Raw genomic sequence first — 20,316 nt, 5'->3', positions numbered from 1 at the left:
ACTGCATGACAGAAGAAGGCACCAGAACCTAGGTGAATCCACCATGCAGTTCCTGAAAATTAATTAAAAGAAAAAAAACAAAAAAAGGAAATTCAAATCACATAGCAAGTAGAAATCTGCACAGCTGTCAGAGTGTTATTTAAGGCTTACTGTAAATAATAAAAATTGTTATGTGTCTTTTATCCAAAAACAGAAGGGAGGTGGTGTGCCTGCATATGGAAGGTGACAAGTGGGTGGCAGCCCTCTTGTCCTCTGACTGACATCTATCCTCATAAAGATGGAGGTGGCTGACTGTCACGTGACCTAATGCTCAAGGTAGCTTTTGTGTCCAGCCTCTAGGTAGCCTAGTTTGCATGTGCAGAAAGGTGAGGAGGCTCCCTAAAGCAGCCAGAACCCTTGACCATCCACAGACAGCCTCATACTGTCTTTTGTTATACTTTTAAATGCCAGACTCTGAATTGGTCAGTCTAAATTCTTTTGGTTTAATTAAATTATAATTAAAATGCATAATAAATGAAAAATATAACCAGTCATTCTGAAACTCCTTTTGTGTAACTCAGACTGTAGAATAAGCTAGCTGCAAAGTTACAGTGATCCACCTCCCTCTGCCAGCACTGCCACAACCACTGCCTGTCAAAAGCAAAAATCATAAAAAGGAAGAGGGGAGAGGGAACAAAAATAAGAAGATAAGAATCGTAGCCGGTCATAGTGGTATACAACTTTCATGCCAGCATTTGAAAAGCAGAGGCAGGCTCTTACTGGATTGAGGCCTACAAAGTGTCTTCAAGACAGCCAGGGCTGCTTACACTAAGAAACTATGTATGAAAAGAATAAATTTAAGAAAGAAAAAAAAAAGAAAAGAAAGAAAAAAAAAGAAAAGAAAGAAAGAAAGAAAGGAAGGAAGGAAGGAAGGAAAGAAGGAAGGAAGGAAGGAAGAAAGGGAGAGGGGGGAACAGAGAGAGGGAGCAGAAGAAAAAAAGAAAGAAAAAAAAGAAAAAGAGAAACAGGCAGACTTAGGAGGTAGTGTTACTTGATTGGAGATATCATTTCTCTGTGTAGGCAGGCAGGCAGGCAGGCAGACAGCCATAGTTGTTTGCTTTAGTTTAGCTTGGTTTGGTTTTCAGGAAGTGTTGCCGAGGTCATACACAAGCACAGGCCCAAGAAATAAATAAATAAATAAATAAATAAATAAGAAACACACATCTGGGAGGGGGGGGGGCTAGCTTGGCCATGGAGTCACACACACACACACACACACACACACACACACACACACACACTAATAAAATCAGGACATCCAGTGTCTTGGCCATCAATAGTGTGACATTCATGTCTTAAATTGCAAACCAGAAAGTCAGTTGCCCACCTACAAGTCTCTTTCTTCCAAGTAAGATGTCAGTTCCCAGGGAGGCCTTGGGAACTTACACTTTACTCACTCACACCCTACTCAAAATAGAAGTCTGATTCTAAGTAGTCTGTGCACTGAATCGGTGGTTTGGGTGTCTCTCTTGTGTTGGGGCAGGGCGGGGGTTCCATCCCCAGTGCAGGTTCTAGGAGCAAATGCCAGAAAAGTATACACATGTGCGGGTGTAGGAAATGCTGCTGGGTGGTCAGTTTGAGTCCAAGCCTATTGCAGATAACTATAGAATAAAGGAAGCAGTTCGATTGGCTTCTATCTTGATTGGTTTCTGAGGACACATCCAAGGAGAATATGTAATCAATTCTGGCAGTAACAGCAGAATGGCAGGCTAGCCAGGTAAGAGGTTACCTAGCCCTTATCTAATCTGAAGTAGGCCTTCACATTCCATCTAGGCCTTACTCTTTTACCTATACCTTAACAGACAGCAGCTTTGCCCTCTGAGCCATCGCACAGGCATGTATAGATCAATGAATATCTTTCTCTGTATTCATTTATTTATGAGAGACAAAGTCTCTGTACATGGTGCAAAAACATACAAGACAGACTCAATAATTTCTGCAGGCATGTGATGGAGGTGGCATCCAAACTGTGTAAGCAGTTCCATGCCACGTAGTTATCATTATTTGTTTTATGTATGTATGTTTGTATGTGTGAGATTACTTAGTTAGTTTCGTATTTAATTGAACCAGGGTTATTTGGGGGGGGGGGGAAGGAATTTTTTTTCTATATATACAAGCAATTGTAATTTGTTATAGTGTCCCTCCCTTTTGTGAAGTTTGGATTGGGTTTTGCTTGGGATTGTTTGTTTGTTGGTTGGTTGGTTTTTCCAGACAGGGTTTCTCTGTGTAGCCCGGGCTGTACTGGAACTCACTCTGTAGACCAGGCTGGCCTCCAATTCAGAAATCTGCCTGCCTCTGCCTTCCAAGTGCTCCCAAAGGCATGTGCCACCACTGCTCTGCTGTACTATTTAAACAGCCCACCCCCCCCCAAAAAAAAAGAGCAACAGCAAAACTGCAAATGTTCCTTCCTTCTCTGCATATCCAATCCAACCACTCCCAGCTAACTTAGGTAATGTGCGTTTCTGTGCCAGTTGATTATATATATATATATATATATAAAATACTGTGTGTGTGTGAAATACAATACAATAAAATAAAATTAAGATGCTCAATTTCTTCACAAGCTTTGTTTTATTTTATTTTTGAAGGTTTTATTTATTTTTTTATTTATATGAGTACACTGCAGCTGTCTTCCAACACACACCAGAAGTGTGCATCGGATTCCAAAGTCACCATGTGGTTTGTGGGAATTGAACTCAGGACCTCTGGAAGAACAGTCAACGCTCTTCAGACCTTCACACACGTTTTATTTTATTAAGCATTAAACATGAAGTAGAAATCATTTAGATATTGTCCAGATTGGCCTTACCAATTCCTAAATTGCTGGCAGGGTGAGGCTTCTAGTGAAAGTCTTCTAGTGAGCGGAGGCTTCCTCTTTCTGTTGGGGTGTGTTATCAACTCCATTACCATTTCCAAAGATCTCGGTGTGAGCCTATTGTTTGGTTCAGTCGGTTGCCAGAGCAAATGTGGACCTGAAAGGACAGTGAGTTCAGAGAATTCACACTGAAATCATCACTCAGGGACTTGAGGCAGAAAACTAGCCAGCCAGCCTCTGGATAGACATGGCTCAGCAGTTCAGAGAACCAGGCCATCGCAAATAGTTCACAGACTTGCAGATCCCTTCCCCCCACCGCACCCCTCCCCCAACCCCACCCAAACATAGGGAGAGAAGGCAGTGAGGGGGAGGGGGAGGTGTTGTGAGAGAATTTAGATAGCTGGAGACTTCATTCATTTACTTCTTTTATTGAGTGTATGGTGAAAGAGGGAAAATGGCTCAAAAGGGAGGGAGGGCAGACCATCTTCCCATGCTGGGATCATTCATGCTTTAAGAAGGAATGCAGGAGGCTGGAGGCTCAGCGGTTAAGAGCCTTGACTGCTCTTCTGAAGATCAGGAGTTCAAATCCCAGCAACCACATAGTGGTTCACAACCACCCACAATGAGATCTGGTGCCCTCTTCTGGTGTGTCTGAAAACTGCTACAGTGTACTTACCTATAATAAATGAATCTGAAGAAGGGGGAGGAGGGGGAGGGGGAAGGCAGCCAGTCAGTCCAAAGGTGCTGGTGTGCACTCTAGGTGCTTTATCAAAAAGCCTTTAGTTCTGCTCTCCCATTTGATTCCCAAAAAGCAGTCTTGGAACCCTGTGCAGAGATAGATAGAAATGGCAACCACAGCAAACAAGCTAGTTAGTGAGTGAGTGAGTGAGTGAGTGAGCAGAGCAAGAGAGCTGGCTGGCAAAACACACAAAGCCAAAAGAAATGTCTGTCAAGTTTGGCCCCACAAAACAAAGCAAGCTCACATACATTCCCTGAGACTCATCCCTGGCTACAGGGAGTGTGATGTCCCTGAGTATTTTTGGAAAAAAGAAAGAAAGAAAGAAAGAAAGAAAGAGAGAGAGAGAGAGAGAGAGAGAGAGAGAGAGAGAGAGAGAGAGAGAGAGAGAGAAAGAGAGAAAGAAAGAAAGAAAGAAAGAAAGAAAGAAAGAAAGAAAGAAAGAAAGAAAGAAAGAAAGAGAGAAAGAGAGAAAGAAAGAAAATATTTTTAAAAATATTATTTGGAAAAATATTACTTGAAAAAATCATATTTCCAGGAAAAATATTCCTTGGAAATATGATTTCTTTAATCTGTGTACCCAAGACTAACACACACACACACACATGCACACAAACATGGAGCTACTAGTGGAATAGAACTTAACTGAATCCAGTGCAGAAGGGTGAGGATTCACTGAAAAGTCACCAGCAGCCTTGGCACACATGTTTTTTTTTTTTTTTTTTTTTTTCTTTTTTTTTTTGGTTTTTCGAGACAGGGTTTCTCTGTGTAGCCCTCGCTGTCCTGGAACTCACTCTGTAGACCAGGCTGGCCTCGAACTCAGAAATCCGCCTGCCTCTGCCTCCCGAGTGCTGGGATGGCACACATGTTTTTCTCTTGCTTTTTGTCTATTACTTCTTTATTATTTTTAGGATGTGGGGGTCTTTCAAGACAGTGTTTCTCTGTGTAGCCCTGGGTGTCTTGGAACTCACTCTGTAGACCAGGATGGCCTGGCATGCACAAATCTGCCAGCCTCTGCCTCCAATGTGGTAGGATTAAAGGTGTGCCCCAACACTGCCCGGAAGTCTATTACTTTTAAATGCCAGATGAGTCCATTCTTTTACATTTTTCTGTTTGTTTGTTAGCTGATTTGATTTTATGTTGTTTCCCTGGAGGTGTACAACCTACACAAGCTCAGGCATGGAAAATAAATAAGTAAAGATCTCTGAAACACAAATCTGGGGCTGGTACTAGCTGGCCATGGAATCCTATACACACACATGGAGTATTAATTTACAAGCAGGTACATACTTACCTGTGGGGGAGAGGGACATGAAAGAGTTTCCACAGCCTTTTTATTGGTGGTCAGGGTTAGGATTTCTTGTTTATTTCTTTGTTTGTTTGTTTGTGTGTTTGATTTTTTTTTTTTTTTTTTTTGAGACAGGTTTTCTCTGTGTAGCCTTGGCTGTCCTGGAACTCACTTTGTGGACCAGGCTGGACTTGAACTTAGAAATCTGCCTGCCTCTGCCTCCCAAGTGCTGGGATTAAAGGGGTGTTCCAGCACACCTGGCTTCCTTGTTTATTTCTAAAAATCCTTGGAAATATGATTTCTTTTTTTTTTTTTTTTTTTTGTTTTTGTTTTTCAAGACAGGGTTTCTCTGTATAGCCCTGGCTGTCCTGGAACTCACTTTGTAGACCAGGCAGGCCTCGAACTCAGAAATCCGCCTGCCTCTGCCTCCTGAGTGCTGGGATTAAAGGCGTGCGCCACCACACCCGGCTCGGAAATATGATTTCTTAATCTGTGTACCCAGGACTAACACACATACACACATGCACACAAACATGGAGTGAGAGAGAAAGATAAGGAGGAATGACATGAAGTTTAGGAAAAAGAGATATTAATGGATTAATATTACTTCTATACATAAATACACGTTTTTTTAAAAATATTTTTTATTATGTATTTTCCTCAATTACATTTCCAATGCTATCCCAAAAGTCCCCCATACCCTCCCCCCCTTGTTTTCTTAAAGAGAGAATTACGGTAGATCTGAGGCAATTGTGGACCACACCTTTAGCCTCAGGCAGATTTCTGCATTCAAGGTCACCCTGCCTTAAGGAGTGACTTCCAAGTCAGCCAGGGCTACACAATGAATCCCTATCTGAGATTTTTTTTTTTTATTTTGAAACAGGGTTTCTCTGTGTAGTCCTGGAACTCACTTTGTGGACCTGGAATGACATGAATTTTAGGAAAAAGAGATATTAATGGATTAATATTACTTCTATACATACATACATATAATCATACATACACACATAATTTTTTCAAATAGAATTAGAGTAGACCTGAGGCAATTGTGGAACATACCTTTAACCTCAAGTCAGCTAGGGCTACACAGAGAAACCGTATCTCAGTAAAAAGAAAAAAATAATAGAAAGAAAGAGAGAGAGAGAGAGAGAGAGAGAGAGAGATTTTCAAAAAAAAAAAACTTAGTCTGGGCAGTGGTGCTTTTAATCCCAGCATTTGGGAAGCAGAGGCAGACAGATTAATATGTTCAAGGCCATCATGGTCTACAGAGTGAGTTCCAGGACAGCCAGGGTTACAGAGAGAAAGGCATCATGAAAAAACAAAGCTATATTAAATAAATAAAATTTAAAAATTAAAAAATAGCCGGGACTGGTGGCACATACCTTTAATCCCAGCACTCCGGAGGCAGAGATGGGAAGATTTCTGGGTTCGAGGTCAGCCTAGTCTGCAAAGTGAGTTCCAGGACAGCCAGGGCTATACAGAGAAACCCTGTTTCGTAAAACAAAAAATAAAATAAAATTAAATTAAATTAAAATTACAATTACAATTAAAAAGAATTAGAAAAAAAGATTACAGAAATCAAACATAAACCACTAGATGGCATGTAACCACAATTACAGCAGAAATATTGCACACACACACACACACACACAAACTCTGTCATAAAATCGAATGTGCCTTCATGATCAAAGTTCGATAGTCAATACTGCTAGAAGAATCATACGTCTGAAAATAAAAGCCAGAACCTTTTCTGCTTTTGTTTTCTTTTGCCCCAAGATAGGGTTTCTCTTGATGTAGCCCTGGCATCCCTGCCTGGAACTTGCTCTGTAGGCTTGGGTAGCCTCAAACTCACAGAGGTCCTCTCTGCCTGCTTCTGCCACCTACACATCCAGGCAGAAGCTAGAATCTTTTTTTTTTTTAACCTTCTTTTCTTTTATTTGTTTGTTTGTTATCATTACTATTAGTTTTCTTTTTTTTTTTTTTGGTTTTTCGAGGCAGGGTTTCTCTGTGTAGCCTTGGCTGTCCTGGAACTCATTCTGTAGACCAGGCTGGCCTCGAACTCAGAAATCCGCCTGCCTCTGCCTCCCGAGTGCTGGGACTAAAGGCGTGCGCCACCACGCCCGGCATACTATTAGTTTTCAAAGTATGTGTGTGTGTATGTGCTCTATCTGCTGCCTAGATGACTGCATGACAGAAGAAGGCACCAGAACCTAGGTGAATCCACCATGCAGTTCCTGAAAATTAATTAAAAGAAAAAAAACAAAAAAAGGAAATTCAAATCACATAGCAAGTAGAAATCTGCACAGCTGTCAGAGTGTTATTTAAGGCTTACTGTAAATAATAAAAATTGTTATGTGTCTTTTATCCAAAAACAGAAGGGAGGTGGTGTGCCTGCATATGGAAGGTGACAAGTGGGTGGCAGCCCTCTTGTCCTCTGACTGACATCTATCCTCATAAAGATGGAGGTGGCTGACTGTCACGTGACCTAATGCTCAAGGTAGCTTTTGTGTCCAGCCTCTAGGTAGCCTAGTTTGCATGTGCAGAAAGGTGAGGAGGCTCCCTAAAGCAGCCAGAACCCTTGACCATCCACAGACAGCCTCATACTGTCTTTTGTTATACTTTTAAATGCCAGACTCTGAATTGGTCAGTCTAAATTCTTTTGGTTTAATTAAATTATAATTAAAATGCATAATAAATGAAAAATATAACCAGTCATTCTGAAACTCCTTTTGTGTAACTCAGACTGTAGAATAAGCTAGCTGCAAAGTTACAGTGATCCACCTCCCTCTGCCAGCACTGCCACAACCACTGCCTGTCAAAAGCAAAAATCATAAAAAGGAAGAGGGGAGAGGGAACAAAAATAAGAAGATAAGAATCGTAGCCGGTCATAGTGGTATACAACTTTCATGCCAGCATTTGAAAAGCAGAGGCAGGCTCTTACTGGATTGAGGCCTACAAAGTGTCTTCAAGACAGCCAGGGCTGCTTACACTAAGAAACTATGTATGAAAAGAATAAATTTAAGAAAGAAAAAAAAAAGAAAAGAAAGAAAAAAAAAGAAAAGAAAGAAAGAAAGAAAGAAAGAAAGGAAGGAAGGAAGGAAGGAAGGAAAGAAGGAAGGAAGGAAGGAAGAAAGGGAGAGGGGGGAACAGAGAGAGGGAGCAGAAGAAAAAAAGAAAGAAAAAAAAGAAAAAGAGAAACAGGCAGACTTAGGAGGTAGTGTTACTTGATTGGAGATATCATTTCTCTGTGTAGGCAGGCAGGCAGGCAGGCAGACAGCCATAGTTGTTTGCTTTAGTTTAGCTTGGTTTGGTTTTCAGGAAGTGTTGCCGAGGTCATACACAAGCACAGGCCCAAGAAATAAATAAATAAATAAATAAATAAATAAGAAACACACATCTGGGAGGGGGGGGGGCTAGCTTGGCCATGGAGTCACACACACACACACACACACACACACACACACACACACACACACACACACTAATAAAATCAGGACATCCAGTGTCTTGGCCATCAATAGTGTGACATTCATGTCTTAAATTGCAAACCAGAAAGTCAGTTGCCCACCTACAAGTCTCTTTCTTCCAAGTAAGATGTCAGTTCCCAGGGAGGCCTTGGGAACTTACACTTTACTCACTCACACCCTACTCAAAATAGAAGTCTGATTCTAAGTAGTCTGTGCACTGAATCGGTGGTTTGGGTGTCTCTCTTGTGTTGGGGCAGGGCGGGGGTTCCATCCCCAGTGCAGGTTCTAGGAGCAAATGCCAGAAAAGTATACACATGTGCGGGTGTAGGAAATGCTGCTGGGTGGTCAGTTTGAGTCCAAGCCTATTGCAGATAACTATAGAATAAAGGAAGCAGTTCGATTGGCTTCTATCTTGATTGGTTTCTGAGGACACATCCAAGGAGAATATGTAATCAATTCTGGCAGTAACAGCAGAATGGCAGGCTAGCCAGGTAAGAGGTTACCTAGCCCTTATCTAATCTGAAGTAGGCCTTCACATTCCATCTAGGCCTTACTCTTTTACCTATACCTTAACAGACAGCAGCTTTGCCCTCTGAGCCATCGCACAGGCATGTATAGATCAATGAATATCTTTCTCTGTATTCATTTATTTATGAGAGACAAAGTCTCTGTACATGGTGCAAAAACATACAAGACAGACTCAATAATTTCTGCAGGCATGTGATGGAGGTGGCATCCAAACTGTGTAAGCAGTTCCATGCCACGTAGTTATCATTATTTGTTTTATGTATGTATGTTTGTATGTGTGAGATTACTTAGTTAGTTTCGTATTTAATTGAACCAGGGTTATTTGGGGGGGGGGGGAAGGAATTTTTTTTCTATATATACAAGCAATTGTAATTTGTTATAGTGTCCCTCCCTTTTGTGAAGTTTGGATTGGGTTTTGCTTGGGATTGTTTGTTTGTTGGTTGGTTGGTTTTTCCAGACAGGGTTTCTCTGTGTAGCCCGGGCTGTACTGGAACTCACTCTGTAGACCAGGCTGGCCTCCAATTCAGAAATCTGCCTGCCTCTGCCTTCCAAGTGCTCCCAAAGGCATGTGCCACCACTGCTCTGCTGTACTATTTAAACAGCCCACCCCCCCCCAAAAAAAAGAGCAACAGCAAAACTGCAAATGTTCCTTCCTTCTCTGCATATCCAATCCAACCACTCCCAGCTAACTTAGGTAATGTGCGTTTCTGTGCCAGTTGATTATATATATATATATATATATATATAAAATACTGTGTGTGTGTGAAATACAATACAATAAAATAAAATTAAGATGCTCAATTTCTTCACAAGCTTTGTTTTATTTTATTTTTGAAGGTTTTATTTATTTTTTTATTTATATGAGTACACTGCAGCTGTCTTCCAACACACACCAGAAGTGTGCATCGGATTCCAAAGTCACCATGTGGTTTGTGGGAATTGAACTCAGGACCTCTGGAAGAACAGTCAACGCTCTTCAGACCTTCACACACGTTTTATTTTATTAAGCATTAAACATGAAGTAGAAATCATTTAGATATTGTCCAGATTGGCCTTACCAATTCCTAAATTGCTGGCAGGGTGAGGCTTCTAGTGAAAGTCTTCTAGTGAGCGGAGGCTTCCTCTTTCTGTTGGGGTGTGTTATCAACTCCATTACCATTTCCAAAGATCTCGGTGTGAGCCTATTGTTTGGTTCAGTCGGTTGCCAGAGCAAATGTGGACCTGAAAGGACAGTGAGTTCAGAGAATTCACACTGAAATCATCACTCAGGGACTTGAGGCAGAAAACTAGCCAGCCAGCCTCTGGATAGACATGGCTCAGCAGTTCAGAGAACCAGGCCATCGCAAATAGTTCACAGACTTGCAGATCCCTTCCCCCCACCGCACCCCTCCCCCAACCCCACCCAAACATAGGGAGAGAAGGCAGTGAGGGGGAGGGGGAGGTGTTGTGAGAGAATTTAGATAGCTGGAGACTTCATTCATTTACTTCTTTTATTGAGTGTATGGTGAAAGAGGGAAAATGGCTCAAAAGGGAGGGAGGGCAGACCATCTTCCCATGCTGGGATCATTCATGCTTTAAGAAGGAATGCAGGAGGCTGGAGGCTCAGCGGTTAAGAGCCTTGACTGCTCTTCTGAAGATCAGGAGTTCAAATCCCAGCAACCACATAGTGGTTCACAACCACCCACAATGAGATCTGGTGCCCTCTTCTGGTGTGTCTGAAAACTGCTACAGTGTACTTACCTATAATAAATGAATCTGAAGAAGGGGGAGGAGGGGGAGGGGGAAGGCAGCCAGTCAGTCCAAAGGTGCTGGTGTGCACTCTAGGTGCTTTATCAAAAAGCCTTTAGTTCTGCTCTCCCATTTGATTCCCAAAAAGCAGTCTTGGAACCCTGTGCAGAGATAGATAGAAATGGCAACCACAGCAAACAAGCTAGTTAGTGAGTGAGTGAGTGAGTGAGTGAGCAGAGCAAGAGAGCTGGCTGGCAAAACACACAAAGCCAAAAGAAATGTCTGTCAAGTTTGGCCCCACAAAACAAAGCAAGCTCACATACATTCCCTGAGACTCATCCCTGGCTACAGGGAGTGTGATGTCCCTGAGTATTTTTGGAAGAAAGAAAGAAAGAAAGAAAGAAAGAAAGAGAGAGAGAGAGAGAGAGAGAGAGAGAGAGAGAGAGAGAGAAAGAGAGAAAGAAAGAAAGAAAGAAAGAAAGAAAGAAAGAAAGAAAGAAAGAAAGAAAGAAAGAAAGAAAGAAAGAAAGAGAGAAAGAGAGAAAGAAAGAAAATATTTTTAAAAATATTATTTGGAAAAATATTACTTGAAAAAATCATATTTCCAGGAAAAATATTCCTTGGAAATATGATTTCTTTAATCTGTGTACCCAAGACTAACACACACACACACACATGCACACAAACATGGAGCTACTAGTGGAATAGAACTTAACTGAATCCAGTGCAGAAGGGTGAGGATTCACTGAAAAGTCACCAGCAGCCTTGGCACACATGTTTTTTTTTTTTTTTTTTTTTTTCTTTTTTTTTTTGGTTTTTCGAGACAGGGTTTCTCTGTGTAGCCCTCGCTGTCCTGGAACTCACTCTGTAGACCAGGCTGGCCTCGAACTCAGAAATCCGCCTGCCTCTGCCTCCCGAGTGCTGGGATGGCACACATGTTTTTCTCTTGCTTTTTGTCTATTACTTCTTTATTATTTTTAGGATGTGGGGGTCTTTCAAGACAGTGTTTCTCTGTGTAGCCCTGGGTGTCTTGGAACTCACTCTGTAGACCAGGATGGCCTGGCATGCACAAATCTGCCAGCCTCTGCCTCCAATGTGGTAGGATTAAAGGTGTGCCCCAACACTGCCCGGAAGTCTATTACTTTTAAATGCCAGATGAGTCCATTCTTTTACATTTTTCTGTTTGTTTGTTAGCTGATTTGATTTTATGTTGTTTCCCTGGAGGTGTACAACCTACACAAGCTCAGGCATGGAAAATAAATAAGTAAAGATCTCTGAAACACAAATCTGGGGCTGGTACTAGCTGGCCATGGAATCCTATACACACACATGGAGTATTAATTTACAAGCAGGTACATACTTACCTGTGGGGGAGAGGGACATGAAAGAGTTTCCACAGCCTTTTTATTGGTGGTCAGGGTTAGGATTTCTTGTTTATTTCTTTGTTTGTTTGTTTGTGTGTTTGATTTTTTTTTTTTTTTTTTTTGAGACAGGTTTTCTCTGTGTAGCCTTGGCTGTCCTGGAACTCACTTTGTGGACCAGGCTGGACTTGAACTTAGAAATCTGCCTGCCTCTGCCTCCCAAGTGCTGGGATTAAAGGGGTGTTCCAGCACACCTGGCTTCCTTGTTTATTTCTAAAAATCCTTGGAAATATGATTTCTTTTTTTTTTTTTTTTTTGTTTTTGTTTTTCAAGACAGGGTTTCTCTGTATAGCCCTGGCTGTCCTGGAACTCACTTTGTAGACCAGGCAGGCCTCGAACTCAGAAATCCGCCTGCCTCTGCCTCCTGAGTGCTGGGATTAAAGGCGTGCGCCACCACACCCGGCTCGGAAATATGATTTCTTAATCTGTGTACCCAGGACTAACACACATACACACATGCACACAAACATGGAGTGAGAGAGAAAGATAAGGAGGAATGACATGAAGTTTAGGAAAAAGAGATATTAATGGATTAATATTACTTCTATACATAAATACACGTTTTTTTAAAAATATTTTTTATTATGTATTTTCCTCAATTACATTTCCAATGCTATCCCAAAAGTCCCCCATACCCTCCCCCCCTTGTTTTCTTAAAGAGAGAATTACGGTAGATCTGAGGCAATTGTGGACCACACCTTTAGCCTCAGGCAGATTTCTGCATTCAAGGTCACCCTGCCTTAAGGAGTGACTTCCAAGTCAGCCAGGGCTACACAATGAATCCCTATCTGAGATTTTTTTTTTTTATTTTGAAACAGGGTTTCTCTGTGTAGTCCTGGAACTCACTTTGTGGACCTGGAATGACATGAATTTTAGGAAAAAGAGATATTAATGGATTAATATTACTTCTATACATACATACATATAATCATACATACACACATAATTTTTTCAAATAGAATTAGAGTAGACCTGAGGCAATTGTGGAACATACCTTTAACCTCAAGTCAGCTAGGGCTACACAGAGAAACCGTATCTCAGTAAAAAGAAAAAAATAATAGAAAGAAAGAGAGAGAGAGAGAGAGAGAGAGAGAGAGAGATTTTCAAAAAAAAAAAACTTAGTCTGGGCAGTGGTGCTTTTAATCCCAGCATTTGGGAAGCAGAGGCAGACAGATTAATATGTTCAAGGCCATCATGGTCTACAGAGTGAGTTCCAGGACAGCCAGGGTTACAGAGAGAAAGTGCATCATGAAAAAACAAAGCTATATTAAATAAATAAAATTTAAAAATTAAAAAATAGCCGGGACTGGTGGCACATACCTTTAATCCCAGCACTCCGGAGGCAGAGATGGGAAGATTTCTGGGTTCGAGGTCAGCCTAGTCTGCAAAGTGAGTTCCAGGACAGCCAGGGCTATACAGAGAAACCCTGTTTCGTAAAACAAAAAATAAAATAAAATTAAATTAAATTAAAATTACAATTACAATTAAAAAGAATTAGAAAAAAAGATTACAGAAATCAAACATAAACCACTAGATGGCATGTAACCACAATTACAGCAGAAATATTGCACACACACACACACACACACAAACTCTGTCATAAAATCGAATGTGCCTTCATGATCAAAGTTCGATAGTCAATACTGCTAGAAGAATCATACGTCTGAAAATAAAAGCCAGAACCTTTTCTGCTTTTGTTTTCTTTTGCCCCAAGATAGGGTTTCTCTTGATGTAGCCCTGGCATCCCTGCCTGGAACTTGCTCTGTAGGCTTGGGTAGCCTCAAACTCACAGAGGTCCTCTCTGCCTGCTTCTGCCACCTACACATCCAGGCAGAAGCTAGAATCTTTTTTTTTTTTAACCTTCTTTTCTTTTATTTGTTTGTTTGTTATCATTACTATTAGTTTTCTTTTTTTTTTTTTGGTTTTTCGAGGCAGGGTTTCTCTGTGTAGCCTTGGCTGTCCTGGAACTCATTCTGTAGACCAGGCTGGCCTCGAACTCAGAAATCCGCCTGCCTCTGCCTCCCGAGTGCTGGGACTAAAGGCGTGCGCCACCACGCCCGGCATACTATTAGTTTTCAAAGTATGTGTGTGTGTATGTGCTCTATCTGCTGCCTAGATGACTGCATGACAGAAGAAGGCACCAGAACCTAGGTGAATCCACCATGCAGTTCCTGAAAATTAATTAAAAGAAAAAAAACAAAAAAAGGAAATTCAAATCACATAGCAAGTAGAAATCTGCACAGCTGTCAGAGTGTTATTTAAGGCTTACTGTAAATAATAAAAATTGTTATGTGTCTTTTATCCAAAAACAGAAGGGAGGTGGTGTGCCTGCATATGGAAGGTGACAAGTGGGTGGCAGCCCTCTTGTCCTCTGACTGACATCTATCCTCATAAAGATGGAGGTGGCTGACTGTCACGTGACCTAATGCTCAAGGTAGCTTTTGTGTCCAGCCTCTAGGTAGCCTAGTTTGCATGTGCAGAAAGGTGAGGAGGCTCCCTAAAGCAGCCAGAACCCTTGACCATCCACAGACAGCCTCATACTGTCTTTTGTTATACTTTTAAATGCCAGACTCTGAATTGGTCAGTCTAAATTCTTTTGGTTTAATTAAATTATAATTAAAATGCATAATAAATGAAAAATATAACCAGTCATTCTGAAACTCCTTTTGTGTAACTCAGACTGTAGAATAAGCTAGCTGCAAAGTTACAGTGATCCACCTCCCTCTGCCAGCACTGCCACAACCACTGCCTGTCAAAAGCAAAAATCATAAAAAGGAAGAGGGGAGAGGGAACAAAAATAAGAAGATAAGAATCGTAGCCGGTCATAGTGGTATACAACTTTCATGCCAGCATTTGAAAAGCAGAGGCAGGCTCTTACTGGATTGAGGCCTACAAAGTGTCTTCAAGACAGCCAGGGCTGCTTACACTAAGAAACTATGTATGAAAAGAATAAATTTAAGAAAGAAAAAAAAAAGAAAAGAAAGAAAAAAAAAGAAAAGAAAGAAAGAAAGAAAGAAAGAAAGGAAGGAAGGAAGGAAGGAAGGAAGGAAAGAAGGAAGGAAGGAAGGAAGAAAGGGAGAGGGGGGAACAGAGAGAGGGAGCAGAAGAAAAAAAGAAAGAAAAAAAAGAAAAAGAGAAACAGGCAGACTTAGGAGGTAGTGTTACTTGATTGGAGATATCATTTCTCTGTGTAGGCAGGCAGGCAGGCAGGCAGACAGCCATAGTTGTTTGCTTTAGTTTAGCTTGGTTTGGTTTTCAGGAAGTGTTGCCGAGGTCATACACAAGCACAGGCCCAAGAAATAAATAAATAAATAAATAAATAAATAAATAAGAAACACACATCTGGGAGGGGGGGGGGCTAGCTTGGCCATGGAGTCACACACACACACACACACACACACACACACACACACACACACACACACTAATAAAATCAGGACATCCAGTGTCTTGGCCATCAATAGTGTGACATTCATGTCTTAAATTGCAAACCAGAAAGTCAGTTGCCCACCTACAAGTCTCTTTCTTCCAAGTAAGATGTCAGTTCCCAGGGAGGCCTTGGGAACTTACACTTTACTCACTCACACCCTACTCAAAATAGAAGTCTGATTCTAAGTAGTCTGTGCACTGAATCGGTGGTTTGGGTGTCTCTCTTGTGTTGGGGCAGGGCGGGGGTTCCATCCCCAGTGCAGGTTCTAGGAGCAAATGCCAGAAAAGTATACACATGTGCGGGTGTAGGAAATGCTGCTGGGTGGTCAGTTTGAGTCCAAGCCTATTGCAGATAACTATAGAATAAAGGAAGCAGTTCGATTGGCTTCTATCTTGATTGGTTTCTGAGGACACATCCAAGGAGAATATGTAATCAATTCTGGCAGTAACAGCAGAATGGCAGGCTAGCCAGGTAAGAGGTTACCTAGCCCTTATCTAATCTGAAGTAGGCCTTCACATTCCATCTAGGCCTTACTCTTTTACCTATACCTTAACAGACAGCAGCTTTGCCCTCTGAGCCATCGCACAGGCATGTATAGATCAATGAATATCTTTCTCTGTATTCATTTATTTATGAGAGACAAAGTCTCTGTACATGGTGCAAAAACATACAAGACAGACTCAATAATTTCTGCAGGCATGTGATGGAGGTGGCATCCAAACTGTGTAAGCAGTTCCATGCCACGTAGTTATCATTATTTGTTTTATGTATGTATGTTTGTATGTGTGAGATTACTTAGTTAGTTTCGTATTTAATTGAACCAGGGTTATTTGGGGGGGGGGGGGGGAAGGAATTTTTTTTCTATATATACAAGCAATTGTAATTTGTTATAGTGTCCCTCCCTTTTGTGAACTTTGGATTGGGTTTTGCTTGGGATTGTTTGTTTGTTGGTTGGTTGGTTTTTCCAGACAGGGTTTCTCTGTGTAGCCCGGGCTGTACTGGAACTCACTCTGTAGACCAGGCTGGCCTCCAATTCAGAAATCTGCCTGCCTCTGCCTTCCAAGTGCTCCCAAAGGCATGTGCCACCACTGCTCTGCTGTACTATTTAAACAGCCCACCCCCCCCCCCAAAAAAAAGAGCAACAGCAAAACTGCAAATGTTCCTTCCTTCTCTGCATATCCAATCCAACCACTCCCAGCTAACTTAGGTAATGTGCGTTTCTGTGCCAGTTGATTATATATATATATATATATATAAAATACTGTGTGTGTGTGAAATACAATACAATAAAATAAAATTAAGATGCTCAATTTCTTCACAAGCTTTGTTTTATTTTATTTTTGAAGGTTTTATTTATTTTTTTATTTATATGAGTACACTGCAGCTGTCTTCCAACACACACCAGAAGTGTGCATCGGATTCCAAAGTCACCATGTGGTTTGTGGGAATTGAACTCAGGACCTCTGGAAGAACAGTCAACGCTCTTCAGACCTTCACACACGTTTTATTTTATTAAGCATTAAACATGAAGTAGAAATCATTTAGATATTGTCCAGATTGGCCTTACCAATTCCTAAATTGCTGGCAGGGTGAGGCTTCTAGTGAAAGTCTTCTAGTGAGCGGAGGCTTCCTCTTTCTGTTGGGGTGTGTTATCAACTCCATTACCATTTCCAAAGATCTCGGTGTGAGCCTATTGTTTGGTTCAGTCGGTTGCCAGAGCAAATGTGGACCTGAAAGGACAGTGAGTTCAGAGAATTCACACTGAAATCATCACTCAGGGACTTGAGGCAGAAAACTAGCCAGCCAGCCTCTGGATAGACATGGCTCAGCAGTTCAGAGAACCAGACCATCGCAAATAGTCCACAAACCTGCAGGGACGACTTGCAGATCCCTTCCCCCCACCCCACCCCTCCCCCAGCCCCACCCAAACATAGGGAGAGAAGGCAGTGAGGGGGAGGGGGAGGTGTTGTGAGAGAATTTAGATAGCTCGAACAAATAGCTGGAGACTTCATTCATTTACTTCTTTTATTGAGCGTATGGTGAAAGAGGGAAAATGGCTCAAAAGGGAGGGAGGGAGGGAGGGAGGGAGGGAGGGAGGGCAGACCGTCTTCCCATGCTGGGATCATTCATGCTTTAAGAAGGAATGCAGGAGGCTGGAGGCTCAGCGGTTAAGAGCCCTGACTGCTCTTCTGAAGATCATGAGTTCAAATCCCAGCAACCACATAGTGGTTCACAACCACCCACAATGAGATCTGGTGCCCTCTTCTGGTGTGTCTGAAAACTGCTACAGTGTACTTACCTATAATAAATGAATCTGAAGAAGGGGGAGGAGGGGGAGGGGGAAGGCAGCCAGTCAGTCCAAAGGTGCTGGTGTGCACTCTAGGTGCTTTATCAAAAAGCCTTTAGTTCTGCTCTCCCATTTGATTCCCAAAAAGCAGTCTTGGAACCCTGTGCAGAGATAGATAGAAATGGCAACCACAGCAAACAAGCTAGTTAGTGAGTGAGTGAGTGAGTGAGTGAGCAGAGCAAGAGAGCTGGCTGGCAAAACACACAAAGCCAAAAGAAATGTCTGTCAAGTTTGGCCCCACAAAACAAAGCAAGCTCACATACATTCCCTGAGACTCATCCCTGGCTACAGGGAGTGTGATGTCCCTGAGTATTTTTGGAAGAAAGAAAGAAAGAAAGAAAGAAAGAAAGAGAGAGAGAGAGAGAGAGAGAGAGAGAGAGAGAGAGAGAGAGAGAGAGAAAGAGAGAAAGAAAGAAAGAAAGAAAGAAAGAAAGAAAGAAAGAAAGAAAGAAAGAAAGAAAGAAAGAAAGAAAGAGAGAAAGAGAGAAAGAAAGAAAATATTTTTAAAAATATTATTTGGAAAAATATTACTTGAAAAAATCATATTTCCAGGAAAAATATTCCTTGGAAATATGATTTCTTTAATCTGTGTACCCAAGACTAACACACACACACACACATGCACACAAACATGGAGCTACTAGTGGAATAGAACTTAACTGAATCCAGTGCAGAAGGGTGAGGATTCACTGAAAAGTCACCAGCAGCCTTGGCACACATGTTTTTTTTTTTTTTTTTTTTTTTTTCTTTTTTTTTTTGGTTTTTCGAGACAGGGTTTCTCTGTGTAGCCCTCGCTGTCCTGGAACTCACTCTGTAGACCAGGCTGGCCTCGAACTCAGAAATCCGCCTGCCTCTGCCTCCCGAGTGCTGGGATGGCACACATGTTTTTCTCTTGCTTTTTGTCTATTACTTCTTTATTATTTTTAGGATGTGGGGGTCTTTCAAGACAGTGTTTCTCTGTGTAGCCCTGGGTGTCTTGGAACTCACTCTGTAGACCAGGATGGCCTGGCATGCACAAATCTGCCAGCCTCTGCCTCCAATGTGGTAGGATTAAAGGTGTGCCCCAACACTGCCCGGAAGTCTATTACTTTTAAATGCCAGATGAGTCCATTCTTTTACATTTTTCTGTTTGTTTGTTAGCTGATTTGATTTTATGTTGTTTCCCTGGAGGTGTACAACCTACACAAGCTCAGGCATGGAAAATAAATAAGTAAAGATCTCTGAAACACAAATCTGGGGCTGGTACTAGCTGGCCATGGAATCCTATACACACACATGGAGTATTAATTTACAAGCAGGTACATACTTACCTGTGGGGGAGAGGGACATGAAAGAGTTTCCACAGCCTTTTTATTGGTGGTCTGGGTTAGGATTTCTTGTTTATTTCTTTGTTTGTTTGTTTGTGTGTTTGATTTTTTTTTTTTTTTTTTTTGAGACAGGTTTTCTCTGTGTAGCCTTGGCTGTCCTGGAACTCACTTTGTGGACCAGGCTGGACTTGAACTTAGAAATCTGCCTGCCTCTGCCTCCCAAGTGCTGGGATTAAAGGGGTGTTCCAGCACACCTGGCTTCCTTGTTTATTTCTAAAAATCCTTGGAAATATGATTTCTTTTTTTTTTTTTTTTTTTTGTTTTTGTTTTTCAAGACAGGGTTTCTCTGTATAGCCCTGGCTGTCCTGGAACTCACTTTGTAGACCAGGCAGGCCTCGAACTCAGAAATCCGCCTGCCTCTGCCTCCTGAGTGCTGGGATTAAAGGCGTGCGCCACCACACCCGGCTCGGAAATATGATTTCTTAATCTGTGTACCCAGGACTAACACACATACACACATGCACACAAACATGGAGTGAGAGAGAAAGATAAGGAGGAATGACATGAAGTTTAGGAAAAAGAGATATTAATGGATTAATATTACTTCTATACATAAATACACGTTTTTTTAAAAATATTTTTTATTATGTATTTTCCTCAATTACATTTCCAATGCTATCCCAAAAGTCCCCCATACCCTCCCCCCCTTGTTTTCTTAAAGAGAGAATTACGGTAGATCTGAGGCAATTGTGGACCACACCTTTAGCCTCAGGCAGATTTCTGCATTCAAGGTCACCCTGCCTTAAGGAGTGACTTCCAAGTCAGCCAGGGCTACACAATGAATCCCTATCTGAGATTTTTTTTTTTTATTTTGAAACAGGGTTTCTCTGTGTAGTCCTGGAACTCACTTTGTGGACCTGGAATGACATGAATTTTAGGAAAAAGAGATATTAATGGATTAATATTACTTCTATACATACATACATATAATCATACATACACACATAATTTTTTCAAATAGAATTAGAGTAGACCTGAGGCAATTGTGGAACATACCTTTAACCTCAAGTCAGCTAGGGCTACACAGAGAAACCGTATCTCAGTAAAAAGAAAAAAATAATAGAAAGAAAGAGAGAGAGAGAGAGAGAGAGAGAGAGAGATTTTCAAAAAAAAAAAACTTAGTCTGGGCAGTGGTGCTTTTAATCCCAGC

Source organism: Mus caroli, unplaced genomic scaffold, assembly GCF_978045245.1.
Source record: "Mus caroli unplaced genomic scaffold, Mus_caroli_1 scaffold_122, whole genome shotgun sequence".
Taxonomy (NCBI): Eukaryota; Metazoa; Chordata; class Mammalia; order Rodentia; family Muridae; genus Mus; species Mus caroli.
This window is presented reverse-complemented; position numbering follows the sequence as displayed.